Raw genomic sequence first — 14,483 nt, 5'->3', positions numbered from 1 at the left:
TGTTCTTTCATACTCTTTGTTATAAAATCTATTGAAAACCCAATACTAATTATATAAATTAGATGAGAACAGACCAAATAGGCATTCCATGCTTCTTCCCATACCTACCTGAGTTACCCACCATTGCCCAGGTGAGAAAGTGGAAGAGCAAGAAGTTATTACAAGTTATACAGAATGTAACCAAACTAATTATTACCCTTAAATTTGTTGTATTTAGTATTTAACAGCTGTTAACTGATACAGTGGTGTGAAAAACTATTTGCCCCCTTCCTGATTTCTTATTCTTTTGCATGTTTGTCACACAAAATGTTTCTGATCATCAAACACATTTAACCATTAGTCAAATATAACACAAGTAAACACAAAATGCAGTTTTTAAATGATGGTGTTTATTATTTAGGGAGAAAAAAAATCCAAACCTACATGGCCCTGTGTGAAAAAGTAATTGCCCCCTTGTTAAAAAATAACCTAACTGTGGTGTATCACACCTGAGTTCAATTTCCGTAGCCACCCCCAGGCCTGATTACTGCCACACCTGTTTCAATCAAGAAATCACTTAAATAAGAGCTGCCTGACACAGAGAAGTAGACCAAAAGCACCTCAAAAGCTAGACATCATGCCAAGATCCAAAGAAATTCAGGAACAAATGAGAACAGAAGTAATTGAGATCTATCAGTCTGGTAAAGGTTATAAAGCCATTTCTAAAGCTTTGGGACTCCAGCGAACCACAGTGAGAGCCATTATCCACAAATGGCAAAAACATGGAACAGTGGTGAACCTTCCCAGGAGTGGCCGGCCGACTAAAATTACCCCAAGAGCACAGAGACGACTCATCCGAGAGGTCCCCTAAGACCCCAGGACAACGTCTAAAGAACTGCAGGCCTCACTTGCCTCAATTAAGGTCAGTGTTCACGACTCCACCATAAGAAAGAGACTGGGCAAAAACGGCCTGCATGGCAGATTTCCAAGACGCAAACCACTGTTAAGCAAAAAGAACATTAGGGCTCGTCTCAATTTTGCTAAGAAACATCTCAATGATGGCCAAGACTTTTGGGAAAATACCTTGTGGACTGATGAGACAAAAGTTGAACTTTTTGGAAGGCAAATGTCCCGTTACATCTGGCGTAAAAGGAACACAGCATTTCAGAAAAAGAACATCATACCAACAGTAAAATATGGTGGTGGTAGTGTGATGGTCTGGGGTTGTTTTGCTGCTTCAGGACCTGGAAGGCTTGCTGTGATAGATGGAACCATGAATTCTACTGTCTACCAAAAAAATCCTTAAGGAGAATGTCCGGCCATCTGTTCGTCAACTCAAGCTGAAGCGATCTTGGGTGCTGCAACAGGACAATGACCCAAAACACACCAGCAAATCCACCTCTGAATGGCTGAAGAAAAACAAAATGAAGACTTTGGAGTGGCCTAGTCAAAGTCCTGACCTGAATCCAATTGAGATGCTATGGCATGACCTTAAAAAGGCGGTTCATGCTAGAAAACCCTCAAATAAAGCTGAATTACAACAATTTTGCAAAGATGAGTGGGCCAAAATTCCTCCAGAGCGCTGTAATAAGACTCATTGCAAGTTATCGCAAACGCTTGATTGCAGTTATTGCTGCTAAGGGTGGCCCAACCAGTTATTAGGTTCAGGGGGCAATTACTTTTTCACACAGGGCCATGTAGGTTTGGATTTTTTTTTCTCCCTAAATAATAAAAACCACCATTTACAAACTGCATTTTGTGTTTACTTGTGTTATATTTGACTAATGGTTAAATGTGTTTGATGATCAGAAACATTTTGTGTGACAAACATGCAAAAGAATAAGAAATCAGGAAGGGGGCAAATAGTTTATCACACCACTGTAGGGCAGAAAAGTATTCAATATTCTCTGCTTTTCAAGACGTTATACAGTTTATCACCAAACATCATTACCCTTAAATTTGTTGTATTTAGTAAATAACAACTGTCAATTGTTAGTACTGGAATGCTTCTTTGTATCCAATATTCTTAGCTTTTCTTTCTATTACAGAGAACCCCAAATTACAATAAATAACTCAGAAAACAATATGGCCCTACTTGGAGCCCAGAACAAATGAGTGAGAGTAATGCCTGGTTGAAGAAAAAGTTAAATGTGTTAAGCAGGTTAACCATTGCACTACCATCACAAATGGAGTGAGTTGGTTTCTCTTTTGATACATGGAGATTCACTAGAAAGAGGCCCCAATATTCGGTTGTAACTCCCCTTAGGATGAAGCAATCTGAATCAAAAAAAATAGCGACGTGGCGCTCCATGTTCCTGAATGTACCGGCAAGCGTCTCGAGGGGAATAGCAGCAATTTCACGTTGGATGGTTTTCTTCAAATCTTCCACAATGCAAGGCTTGATCCGATAGACTTTTCCTTTGAGGAAACGTCAATGGAAGAAGTCTGGTGGTGTCAGATCCGGTGACCGTTTTCAAAGCCCCTTTGAAATTACTCTGTTTCCGGAAAAGGACTCAATTTCTGCCATGCTCCTTGCCGATGTGCGACATGTTGCTCCATCTTGCTGGAAGTAACGTTCCATTAACTCACGATCATCCAGTTGATTCTTACATCGCTTAAAAGAAATGGTGTCCCAAAAGCTTCGCACTATGAAGATGCACTGCTCAATACTGTACACCGTGACTGAGTGAAGGGGTACGGGCGGTATGCACACAGAAGTTGCAAACGGAGGTTAAATGTCACGACGGCTGTCCAGCACCTACCTCATCGCTCTGACGTAGGGGCATCCCGGCTTGTTCGCAGCTCCATATACTGAGGAGCACATTGCGAGTTGTTTTGTTCAGATTGCTTTGTCCTAGAGAGTGTTATTAAAGAATTTTTGGAGCCTCTTTCGAATTAATCTCCCTGTAGATTATACTGCAGTATTTCTTGCCACCCCTGCTACCACAGTCCAACATCCCAGGCTGAAACTTAAATATCAAAAGCGTGATGTGTGGTGAAAAGTACCAGTGTGCAAATATCAAGTCTGCAGTTTGAAAAACAAAACTGTGCATAAAGAACAAACACACAGAGATGATGTCATTTAAGATATTGAGATTTTATTAGTAAAAATCAAGATGTATTTACATAAAAATGTTTCAGCACCAGAGAATTAATAAAATAACAGTACACACCAAAAAATCTTTCATAATATATTTTATTGATCAGCATCTTATTGGCCAGCAGTTAAAGATGATGTGTCATTTCTACCTACGGTCAGCATAAAATAAAACAAACTAAACCTGAATCTCTGCATCATCCAAATTTTGTTACCAAAGCAGAAGTTTAGAAGCACATAATTTGCAAGCATGAGGGGCTGCACTGAACTGCCACATGCATGTCTGATGAAAAAATTAGTACGCCAATCCACCTTTTTATGTTCATTACAGAAAAAAGCATCTCTGAAATGAAATGCACAGAAAGCTATTGTAGTAACTGTTCCCTTAACTTTGTCCAGAGTATTTTTAATAGAAATAATACATGTGTATGTGCATGTAGAAAAAGATACATACATATAGACGTATATCTACTATATAATATACTACATCATTTTCTGGACTTTTCTAGCGCCTTCAACACCATCCAACATCTGCTTCTTAGGGACAAGTTGACATAGATAGGAGTAGATTCATACCAGGTGGCATGGATCGTGGACTATCTTACAGACAGACCTCAGTATGTGCATCTCAGGAACAGCAGGTCTAACATTGTGGTCAGCAACACAGGAGCGCCACAGGGGACTGTACTTTCTCCAGTCTTGTTCAGCTTATATACATCGGACTTCCAATACAACTCGGAGTCCTGCCACGTGCAAAAGTTCGCTGATGACACTGCTATCGTGGGCTGCATCAGGAATGGGCTGGAGGAGGAGTATAGGAACCTAATCAAGGACTTTGTTAAATGGTGCAACTCAAACCACCTACATCTGAACATCAGCAAAACTAAAGAGCTGGTGGTGGATTTTAGGAGGCCCAGGCCCCTCATGGACCCCGTGATCGTCACAACTGTGTGCAGAGGGTGCAGACCTATAAATACCTGGGAGTGCAGCTGGATGATAAATTGGACTGGACTGCCAATACTGATTCTCTGTGCAAGAGAGGACAGAGCCGACTATACTTCCTTAGAAGGCTGGCGTCCTTCAACATCTGCAATAAGATGCTGCAGATGTTCTATCAGACGGTTGTGGCGAGCACCCTCTTCTATGCAGTGGTGTGCTAGGGAGGCAGCATAAAGAAGAGGGACACCTCATGCCTGGACAAACTGGTGAGGAAGGCAGGCTCTATTGTAGGCACGGAGCTGGACAGTTTGACATCTGTAGCAGAGCGACGGGCGCTCAGCAGGCTCCTGTCAATCATGGAGAATTCACTGCATCCACTGAACAGGATCATCTCCAGACAGAGGAGAAGCTTCAGCGACAGACTGCTGTCACTGTCCTGCTCCACTGACAGACTGAGGAGATCGTTCCTCCCCCACACTATGCGACTCTTCAATTCCACCCGGGGGGTAAACGTTAACATTATACAAGATTATGACTATTATACCTGCCTTGCACTCTCCACCTTGCACTTTTTAACTTGCACTGTGTTTTTATCACTCTTTAATTAATATTGTTTTCATCAGTATGCTGCTGCTGGAGTATGTGAATTTCCCCTTGGGGATTAATAAAGTATCTATCTATCTATCTATTTATCTGTCTCTAATAAAACATTAAGGTCTGTGTGTGTCCGGTCTCTTAGAGCAATATGATTGGTCATTTTGGCTTTGATAACACAATCAAAGAGGAAGTGCAATCATGAGACACATGAGGAGGAGAAAGACCATAGGAGGCATCCTGAGAGATTCACCTTCAAAGGTGGGAAGTACAAAAGCAGACAGCAGGCAAGAAAGGTGCCTAGAAAATAACCAAGTCTGAAAAGCAGGCTCTACAGGAGTGTGCTCGAGAGACAGAGCACCAGCGAAGAGAAGTTCAGACACACGCAAATACAGACAAAAGGCCCTGAAGGGACACGTACTGCAAAAGACAGAATAATTTTTAAATATTTGCTAATACCACAATGCCCTCCACTGTAGACTATGAAAGACTTTTAAGGGGGTGAATACTTTTCATGGGCACTGTTTATAAAGTGCCCTCCAGAATATTTGGGACAAAGACAAACTTTTCCTTCATTTACCCCTCTGCTCCAGTTTAAAATTATACATCAAACAATTCAGTCATGATTAAAGTACACATTGCAGACTATATGACATGTAGAAGAAATTACTACACTTTTTATACAAGGTCACACAATTTCAGGACACATAGAAAAAGTGTTTATAAACAGTGCCAATGAAAACTATTCACCCCCTTAAAAGTCATATTTTACTGTCACACAACATTGAATCACTAATTTTTCTTTTTTGACACTGATCAATAGAAAATGACTCTTTAAAGGAATACTATATATGGACAGCTGCAATTTCAAATATATTTTTTTCTGTATTCTGTTTCATTGTTTCACAGGGTGTAGCATATAAACGTTATTTTAACTTTTATGACAGATAATTGTATTAGCACTGCAAGCTAATTTGTCTTTTCAAGTATACAGAAAGTGTTGCTGTTTCTTCTGTGTTTTGCATATTCCCCCATGTCTGTTTGAGTTTTCTCCGAGGACTCCATGTGCAGATTAGAATAATTAGCGTTTCTAAATTGGACCTGAGGCTTGCGTGTGTTTCAGTGGCCCTAGCATTAGGCTGGCACACCATCCCGGCTGGATCGTCTCTCATGCCTACAATTCTAAATTGGATTAAGCAGGTTTTGAGAATGTATCAATGTATGTATGTATTTTATGCTATCCTGTGACTGACTGTCACATAGTGCATTTTACTCTTATACAGTTCACTACACTATAACAGATGCCAAGCACTTTCTGTACATACTTAAAAAAATCTTAATACTATAAAAGGATATTAAATAACATTTCCATACATAAGTATAATAAAATTTGCTTTTTATACAACACAGAAATCCACAGAATTTGTTAAAATGTCAAGCTTATGCTACATGTACAGCAGAACAGGCCAAGGGACAGAGGAGGAAAGAAACACAAAAACTCCAGTTAAAATAAACCTGTGGGGCTTTCAAAGCCCTTTGGAGTTAAGCAAAGTCAAAGCAAACTCGCTGCTTCCAATCATCCTTCAGCTTCATATACCTCACACTGAAGCCCATAACTTTAGTATAATAAGGTGGTCTACTACTGTGTTAGTAACCGCTGATGCCTGCAGTTTTCAGGCCACTCCAACACCTCATTATGCTGTCAGCAGAAGTAGCCTGGTGAAAGTAGCCATGGCAGTCCACAGCCTCTGCCTGATATTGCCAAGAAAATGTTATGTCTTATATGATACAGCCAAAAAATATTAACAAATGAAAAATTACTTTTAGGCCAAAGTGTCTTAGCCACTTCACAGACATGTCTCTGTCTCAGAATGCTCCCTGACAACAGAAATGATTTGATGATAAAGCTGTAAGTAATGAATATACAGTACATGTGAAAACAGGTCTTTGTCAAAAACATCATTTTTTCTTCATTGTGTTTATTTTATTAAATACTAAGTTTTAATACAAAGACTAGATGTCTGACAGGCAGCTTGCTTGAAAGTTTAGATACTAAAAATATGATAAAAGGAGACAGAGTTAATCAGCCTACCATAATAAGCACAAGACGTGTTGGAGGATGACAGTGATATCACATATACTGTGTCTAGGAAAATACCATTTGAGCCAAGAAGACCTCCAATAAAGTAGCCATCTCTGTATATTTGAGCACAGCACGGTTTCCAAAACTTTGTTTTGCTTTCCTTGATTACATTTTACTTAGTTGGGCAGGTTTGAAGTTCCCATCTGGGTTGATGATTTTAGCTTTAAATGGCTTTAAGTCCTGAGAAGTTGGCATATAATCCTGGGTGAACTCCCTTGCTGCACAGTACTGTATACCATTTAGCCGATTTCTCCATAGCCCACAGCATTATACTTCCATCCAATTTTTCGAATTTAAAAATGTCAATAGAATTTATATGACTACTTTAAAACAATGTTTAAGGGGTTTAGCCCCTGACCCAGTTTGTAATTTATGCTCTCTTAAAGTGCCTGCTTCCTTTTTTTCTTATATTTTGGACCTAGCCTCCAGCTAGGTCATTCATTGTTCTTCTCAGCTTTTTACCTCTTGATTTTTCATCATACTGCGTTTCATCCAGTAATAAGAAATTGATTTTAGTAAATAAGTAAGTAACAAGCCCTCTGCATGTTTCACAGTAGGTATGGTGTTCTTTTCTTTGAAAGATTCATTTTTCTATCTGTGAACATAGTGCTGACGTTAACTTGCCAAAAAGCTCCAGCTTTGTCTCATCTGTCTAAAGAAAATTCTCTCAGAAGTGGGTGGCATAGTGGCAGCACTGCTGCCTTGCAGTAAGGAGACCATGGGTTCATGTTCCGGGTTCTCCATGTGAAGAGCACTTTGAGTAGTGTGAAAAATGCTATATAAATGTAAAGAATGATTATCATTCTTATTATTAAGCATTGTGTCTTGTTAATATGTATTTTAGCAAAATCCAGTCTGGCTTTTTTATGTTTTTTCTTTCCTGGACCTTCTTTCATTGAGCCCACTGTCACTCAAAAAGAGATGGATGGTACATTCACACACTGATGGACCTTGACCTTGGAGTTCAGCTTGTATCTTTGGAAGTTATCCTTGGCCTTTTGGGTACCATTCTCACTATCCTTCTGCCTATTCTGGAGTTGATTTTCCTCTTGCGTAGTCTCAGGAGGTAAGCAACTGTCTCATGGACCTTAAACTTCTAAATAAAATTTGCACCTGCTGTGATAGGAACATTAAACTTCTTGGAGATGGTTTTAGAGCCTTTGCCTTTAACATATTTATCCATAACTACCTGTCCCCTGTGGCTCCGCCCTCATAGTAGTGAAACAGGACAAACTTTAAAAATAAACAAAATTAAAAAATATAATTATTTGTATTGAGAAGAATTTATACTGATAGCTTTCTTTATCCGAGGGTCTCTAAGTATACAATATTTTTGGTTTTGCTATCAAGGGCGAGAATGTAGCTGTGATCACTTTGCCAAAAATGTAAAAAGTTGGCAAGGTATCTGCGGTCAAGCAGAAGGTAGGTACACTCCAATGTCAAACGTTGCCACTGTATCTGATCGTATTCAGCTCTGATGGGAAAGTGTCCCCCGCGTGGGGTGAAGAGCACATGGCCGTGATATCTCTGCCAATGAGCAGGTACCCTCTAAAATACATATAGCTGCGATCTATCCTTCAAAAACATCAAACGTTACTCTTTAACAATCTCTAGATAATAATGTCTGCTGAACAAAGAGGTATTGCTATCTAAGCACAGGCAAGGTACACTCCAACACGTGACGAGAGGTAGACCTACTCGAACAGACGCTGGTACGTGAATGAGGATGGCCCTGCCCAGCTTCCTAATCCTGAGGTCTCACCTCCCCCTCCCCTCGGCCCACAGCCCGTCTTTTGGATTTGCGCAAATAAATCAGTGCCGCAACTGGACTATAATACTTAGCACAATGAGAGAAGTCGCAAAATCAACCGGCATGTTCAAGTAAATTATAGAAAAAAAACCAATCTAAACCCGTTAAGTAGTTCTCTCATGAAAAGCGGACAGACAGAAATGTTAGATTTATATATATATATATTATATATATTTATTATATATACACACAGTCTCTGACTCTGATTCAGTCATATGAAAAAGTTTGGGAACCCCTGCTTAAGTCTTTGGATTTTTGTGTATCATTGACTGAGCTTTCAAAGTTGCAACTTCCTTTTAATATATGACATGCGTTATGGAAACAGTAGTATTTCAGCAGTGACATTAAGTTTATTGGATTAACTGAAAATATGCAATATGCATCATAACAAAATTAGAGAGATGCATACATTTGGGCACCCCAACAGAGATATGACATCAATACTTAGTTGAACCTCCTTTTGCAAATATAACAGCCTCTAGATGCCTCCTATAGCCTTTGATGAGTGTCTGGATTCTGGATGGAGGTATTTTTGACCATTCTTCCATACAAAATCTCTCCAGTTCAGTTACATTTGATGGCTGCCGGGCATGGACAGCCTGCTTCAAATCATCCCATAGATTTTCGATGATATTCAAGTCAGGGGACTGTGACGATCATTCCAGAACATTGTACTTCTTCCTCTGCATGAATGCCTTTGTAGATTTAGAACTGTGTTTTGGGTCATTGTCTTGTTGGAATATCCAACCCTGTATAACTTCAACTTTGTGACTGATGCTTGAACATTATCCTGAAGAATTTGTTGAGACTGGGTTGCATTCCTCCGACCCTCGACTTTAACAAGGGCCCCAGTCCCTGAACTAGCCACACAGCCCCCACAGCATGATGGAACCTCCACCAAATTTGACAGTAGGTAGCAGGTGTTTTTCTTGGAATGCGGTGTTCTTCTTCTGCCATGCAAAGTGCTTTTTGTTATGACCTAATAACTCAATTTTTGTCTCGTCAGTCCAAAGTACATTGTTCCAAAATTAATCTGGCTTGTCTTAATGAGCATTTACAAACAACAAGCAACTCTGTTTGTGGCGTGAGTGCAGAAAGGGCTTCTTTCACATCACCCTGCCATTCAGATGTTCTTTGTGCAAATTGCGCTGAATTGTAGAACGATGTACAGATACACCATCTGCAGCAAGATGTTCTTGCAGGTCTTTGGAGGTGATCTGTGGGTTGTCTGTAACCATTCTCACAATCCTGCGCATATGCCGCTCCTGTATTTTTCTTGGCCTGCCAGACCTGGTTTAACGGCAACTGTGCCTGTGGCCTTCCATTTCCTGATTACATTCCTTACAGTTGAAATGGACAGTTTAAACCTCTGAGATAGCTTTTTGTAGCCTTCCCCTAAACCATGAGACTGAACAATCTTTGTTTTCAGATCTTTTGAGAGTTGCTTTGAGGATCCCATGCTGTCACTCTTCAGAGGAGAGTCAAAGGGAAGCACAACTTGCAATTGACCACCTTAAATACCTTTATATCTCATGATTGGACACACCTGTCTATGAAGTTCAAGGCTTAACGAGCTAATCCAACCAATTTGGTGTTGCAAGTAATCAGCATTGAGCAGTGACAGACATTCAAATCAGCAGAATTACAAGGGTACCCAAATTTTTGCACAACCAGTTTTTCAAATTTGATTTAATTTCATACAACTAAATACTGCTTCACTAAAACTCTTTGTTCGGAAAACTCAGATGTTCCTAGAGGGGTTCCCAAACGTTTTCAAATATTATATATATATATATATATATTCTTACTGGTCTCTAACCCTAACCCTCAGACAACTCTCTCCTTTGCATTCTCTGCTCCACGCTCAGTATGGGACACACAATAATACTAAACAGCAGAGTGACTATTTTTCTCCATTTATTGTAATTAGGCTGAATGACTGATTGCACAATTAGAGACATGTATGATACTACTTCAAGAAAACAGTTAGTTTGAAAAATCACTCAAATCCAATTATTTATGATCTTTTCTAAGAGTACCAACAGATGTGTTCAGGCCATTTGAGAATATCTTTGTAGAATAAGCAATAATCTAGCTCTTCTCCCACTTGCTTTGCTTTACTCAATGACATATATAAGGCGTGCAGACATATATGGGACTATTGCTTTTCATTTAATCACTTGTTAGCTGGCATACCTCTCTTTTTCAATGATCTGTAAGGGCACCAACAAATATGTCTGCATCGGGAGGAATTTATTACATAATTTAATCGTTTTAGAACGTTCAGCAGCTTGCATTAATTTCTGTTCTCCATCCTTTATATAATATTTAAAAAAATGAGTTACACTTATTACAAAACATTTATTTTACTGAGATTGGGATGTGTTGGGGATGAAGCTAGTACAGTATTATTTCTTTTTTATCTCAGCCATCTCTGAATGGGGCAGGGTGGGTGCCTGAGGGTTGAGGATATTATTATCCTTTTTATGTTGCAACTTTCTCACTTGGTTGAGCCCCATTTCTTTTCTTTAAAATTTAATAAAAAATTGTTTACAAAGAAAGCATTATCCTTTTAAGAAGCATGCAACACTTAAACTGCAGGACCCCCAACAAAATGCCATAGTATGTCATTGCCTACAAATTGATCTTTTCTAAAGATTTTACAAAACCCTTCTCAATGTCACAATGAAAGAGAAAATCAATTCTACAACATAAGATTTTTTTTGATTTGCATTCTCTCCTATATAGCCGCATAAAGAATTGAGGTATAAGATGAATCCCAAAATCATACAAAAGGAATGCTGTTATCTGCAGTTGATGGAGAAGATATCTATTCTAAACTTGTGAATTTGAATGACACAGCTAAAAGCTACCGTGTCTAGCAAATCCTTTTATGGAAGGGATACTAAACTTAAATATTTGCAACATTTTGAGCACAAACGGAGCATGAAGCAGGACGTGTACGGTTTAAGCCTGCAGCAAATGTAGTGTGGAGGACCTTTTTCCTTATTTTAGACTGCCTAACCAGGCAGGGCATATTAATATTTCAAGAGTATTGTCATAACTCATAACATAACTTAACTGGCAGCTCTGACTGGTATAGCTCAACAGTGACAGCAAATAGCGATAGCAGACATTAAAAAGTCAGATCACCATGCCTGCAGCAGACACACCATTTCAAAGAGCACGTGTTCTCATCATCTGCACAACACATTAAAACTGGGGAGTATGAATAGTCAGTCATTTTCTTACCCGCCTAGTCCTGAACAGGGTCATGTGGGTCTGCTGGAGCCTATCCCCGTTAGCAGGGCACAACTCAAAAGGCCAGAATAGATTACAAAAATATAAAATATAAAATCACAGCACATTATAAGAACAACATCGATTTCTACAATCTGCACTGAAAAAATATCAGTTCACTCACATAGAAAACGAACCACCAAATATTTTTTTTCAACCAACTTAAAAAGCATTCTTTAGTGGCTAATAAAAAACATTGTAACCCAGAAAGCTTCCAGTTCAATTCAATTGTCTCTGATTTGCTGTGTAAATTTGAGCAAGCTGCCTTACCTGCCTGTGCTTGAATGGGGCGGGAAATATATTGCCACAGTTCATTATATTTCCTTCTTAGGAGGAGACCCCGAAGTGTGATGGATAGGACACACTCAGAATGGACTTTAGACATGCCTGGAGGACCTTCCATCCCCTCAGGAAAGGCAGAAAGGACACTGTCTAATATAGTCATTTGACACCCTGCTTTTATCCACACTGCTCCTGCATTTTCAACTCCTGAAAACTGACACTTCTGAAAACGCTCTCCAGACCATTTCACTTCTTAAAATGCGCTCCAGACCCGTGTACTTTTGTAAACACTGCCTCGGCATTGCAATGTGGATGGATGAAAACATAGACTTCAAATAATCATGCTCTGGTTTGTTCATGCTTATTACATACACTCTTAAAAATAAAAGTGCCACAGTGTTCTTCAGAGCGATGTCAAAGGGGAACCACTTTTGATTCCCAAAAGACCCATTCACAAAATGGTCCCAGAAAGAACCTTAATTTAGATCCATAACAGGCTCCATACAGCGAATAGCCACAAGTAGATGGTAAGAGATTTGTGAAATACCAATGGGCTGTGATTTCAAAAGGACTCTTGTTGCTTGTGTGTGGTATCAAAGGTGAAGCCCAGGCTTTCTTAATCTGTTAGTCTCCTGCTTAGCAGCCTACCATATATTAAAGATTTCACTTTTTTCTTCATATTAGGAAGTTTTTCAAAGCAGAAAGAGCCAACTTAATATGCAAAGAACCCTTCCCAGAGTGAAATGGTGTTTTGTCAAGCAAATGTGCTACGAGGAACCATATAACCTGGTAAAGAACCTTATAGTGCCATTAAAGAACCAGTATTTCTAAGAGTGTAGCCCTTCACTTATTGGATCCTGCTCATTACAACAGCTCATTCTCTGATTTGTCTTCTTTCATGAAAGAGTGAACATCAAGAGTTGCTCTCCATAGCACTTGCTGTGTTACTTACCTGCATGCATCTACTGTTTTGAATGCTACATACAGGCTCAAAAGGCAAATAATTAAGAGGTTTACAATAAATCCTGTGGCTGGCCACATTACCTTTCCTTCAAGAGTCACCACTGTCTAAGCTGTGTGCATGCCCAGAGTAAGCGTTCAACTACGTCATATCTGTTTTTGGTTGTTTTAATGTGGACAGAGATACTTTTGTAAACAATATGAAAATGCCAGTGTGGACAAAGATCATTATCATTTTAAAACACTTTTTAAATGAAAATGTAACCAAGTGGGTAAAGACAAACTTTTTTTTGTGGTTGTGGCTTAAAAGACATTGTTTTTACCTGAAAACAGTCCCCACGTTCTGATAACTGCAGCAGAACTTGCTAAACTGTTATTTGGAATACAAAATTTGCTGCAAGTTTTCATCACTGGGTCAATAGTCCCCTAGCAGTCATAAAATATATTAACTGGTTTAAGCAGATTTTAAAATATTTGTATGATCAATCCTCTTCTAGTAAGTTACTTCTTCTATAAAAGCACTTCTTTCCCCTGACCAGGAGTTGGGAAATCATGAGATCACCTCCTCTAAACCTGGTTATTATGTGGCATCACTGACAACAGGGTGGGTTTATTTTAATTTCTCAGCGCCACTATCTGTTACAGTCTGAACTGGAATGAAAACATAACTCATCTTATCAAAAAACATCAGAGTAGTTTTTTTTTTTTCTCCCATCAGATGGATTACCAGTCCCGATCAGTGCCAATTCTGTTTTATACAGCAATCATTAAAAACATCCTCACTTTCTCCAAAACTGTCATCTGGTAAGGGAAAGCATCCGCTCATTCAAAACAAAAACTGCAGTGTGTCAAAAGGCCTGTAGGCCAAATGCACGCTATTGAGGATCTGTATAAACTGAGGATCATGAAATGTGTAATAAATTTAATCAAAGACCACCCTCAGTTGAGTAACAATTTCTTTCAGTTATTACCATCCCAGAAACATTACCAGTCACTAAAATCAATAACTACTGGGCACGCAACTAGTTTCTTTCCTACTGCAGTTACTCCGCTGTGTTTAAACACAATATCAGATTCATCTCAGTCTCTCCCTGATCTCCAAACACCACCATCCAACCTAAATTATGATTACTTTGTAAAGACCTACTCTTTATAACAAAGGTTTATAGGGTCATGATCATCATGCATGCAGAGTACAGTGAAATTCTTGCTAATCAACATGCAACACGTCCACTCTCTGGTACCACAATCGGTGATTATAAGAATCGTATCTCGAAACTTCTGTCTTCCTTACCTGAAACATTCTGGAAAACATTTGTCATAACCCAGCAACAACAACTCACATACCAAATTTGGCAATGCGTTCCATTATCTCTTCC

The 14,483-nt window shown here is 39.2% G+C and overlaps 1 protein-coding gene across 2 annotated transcripts in view; it reads right to left on the bottom strand.

Annotated features, from left to right (window-relative positions):
• LOC114648560 (VIP36-like protein) overlaps positions 1–14,483 on the bottom strand; it is a 63,689-nt gene that overhangs the window by 32,971 nt on the left and 16,235 nt on the right. The window lies entirely within an intron of this gene.

The sequence above is a fragment of the Erpetoichthys calabaricus genome, chromosome 1 (genome assembly GCF_900747795.2).
Source record: "Erpetoichthys calabaricus chromosome 1, fErpCal1.3, whole genome shotgun sequence".
Classification (NCBI taxonomy): domain Eukaryota; kingdom Metazoa; phylum Chordata; class Cladistia; order Polypteriformes; family Polypteridae; genus Erpetoichthys; species Erpetoichthys calabaricus.
Note: the sequence above shows the minus strand (reverse complement) of the source record. Positions and strands in the feature narration are given on the sequence as shown.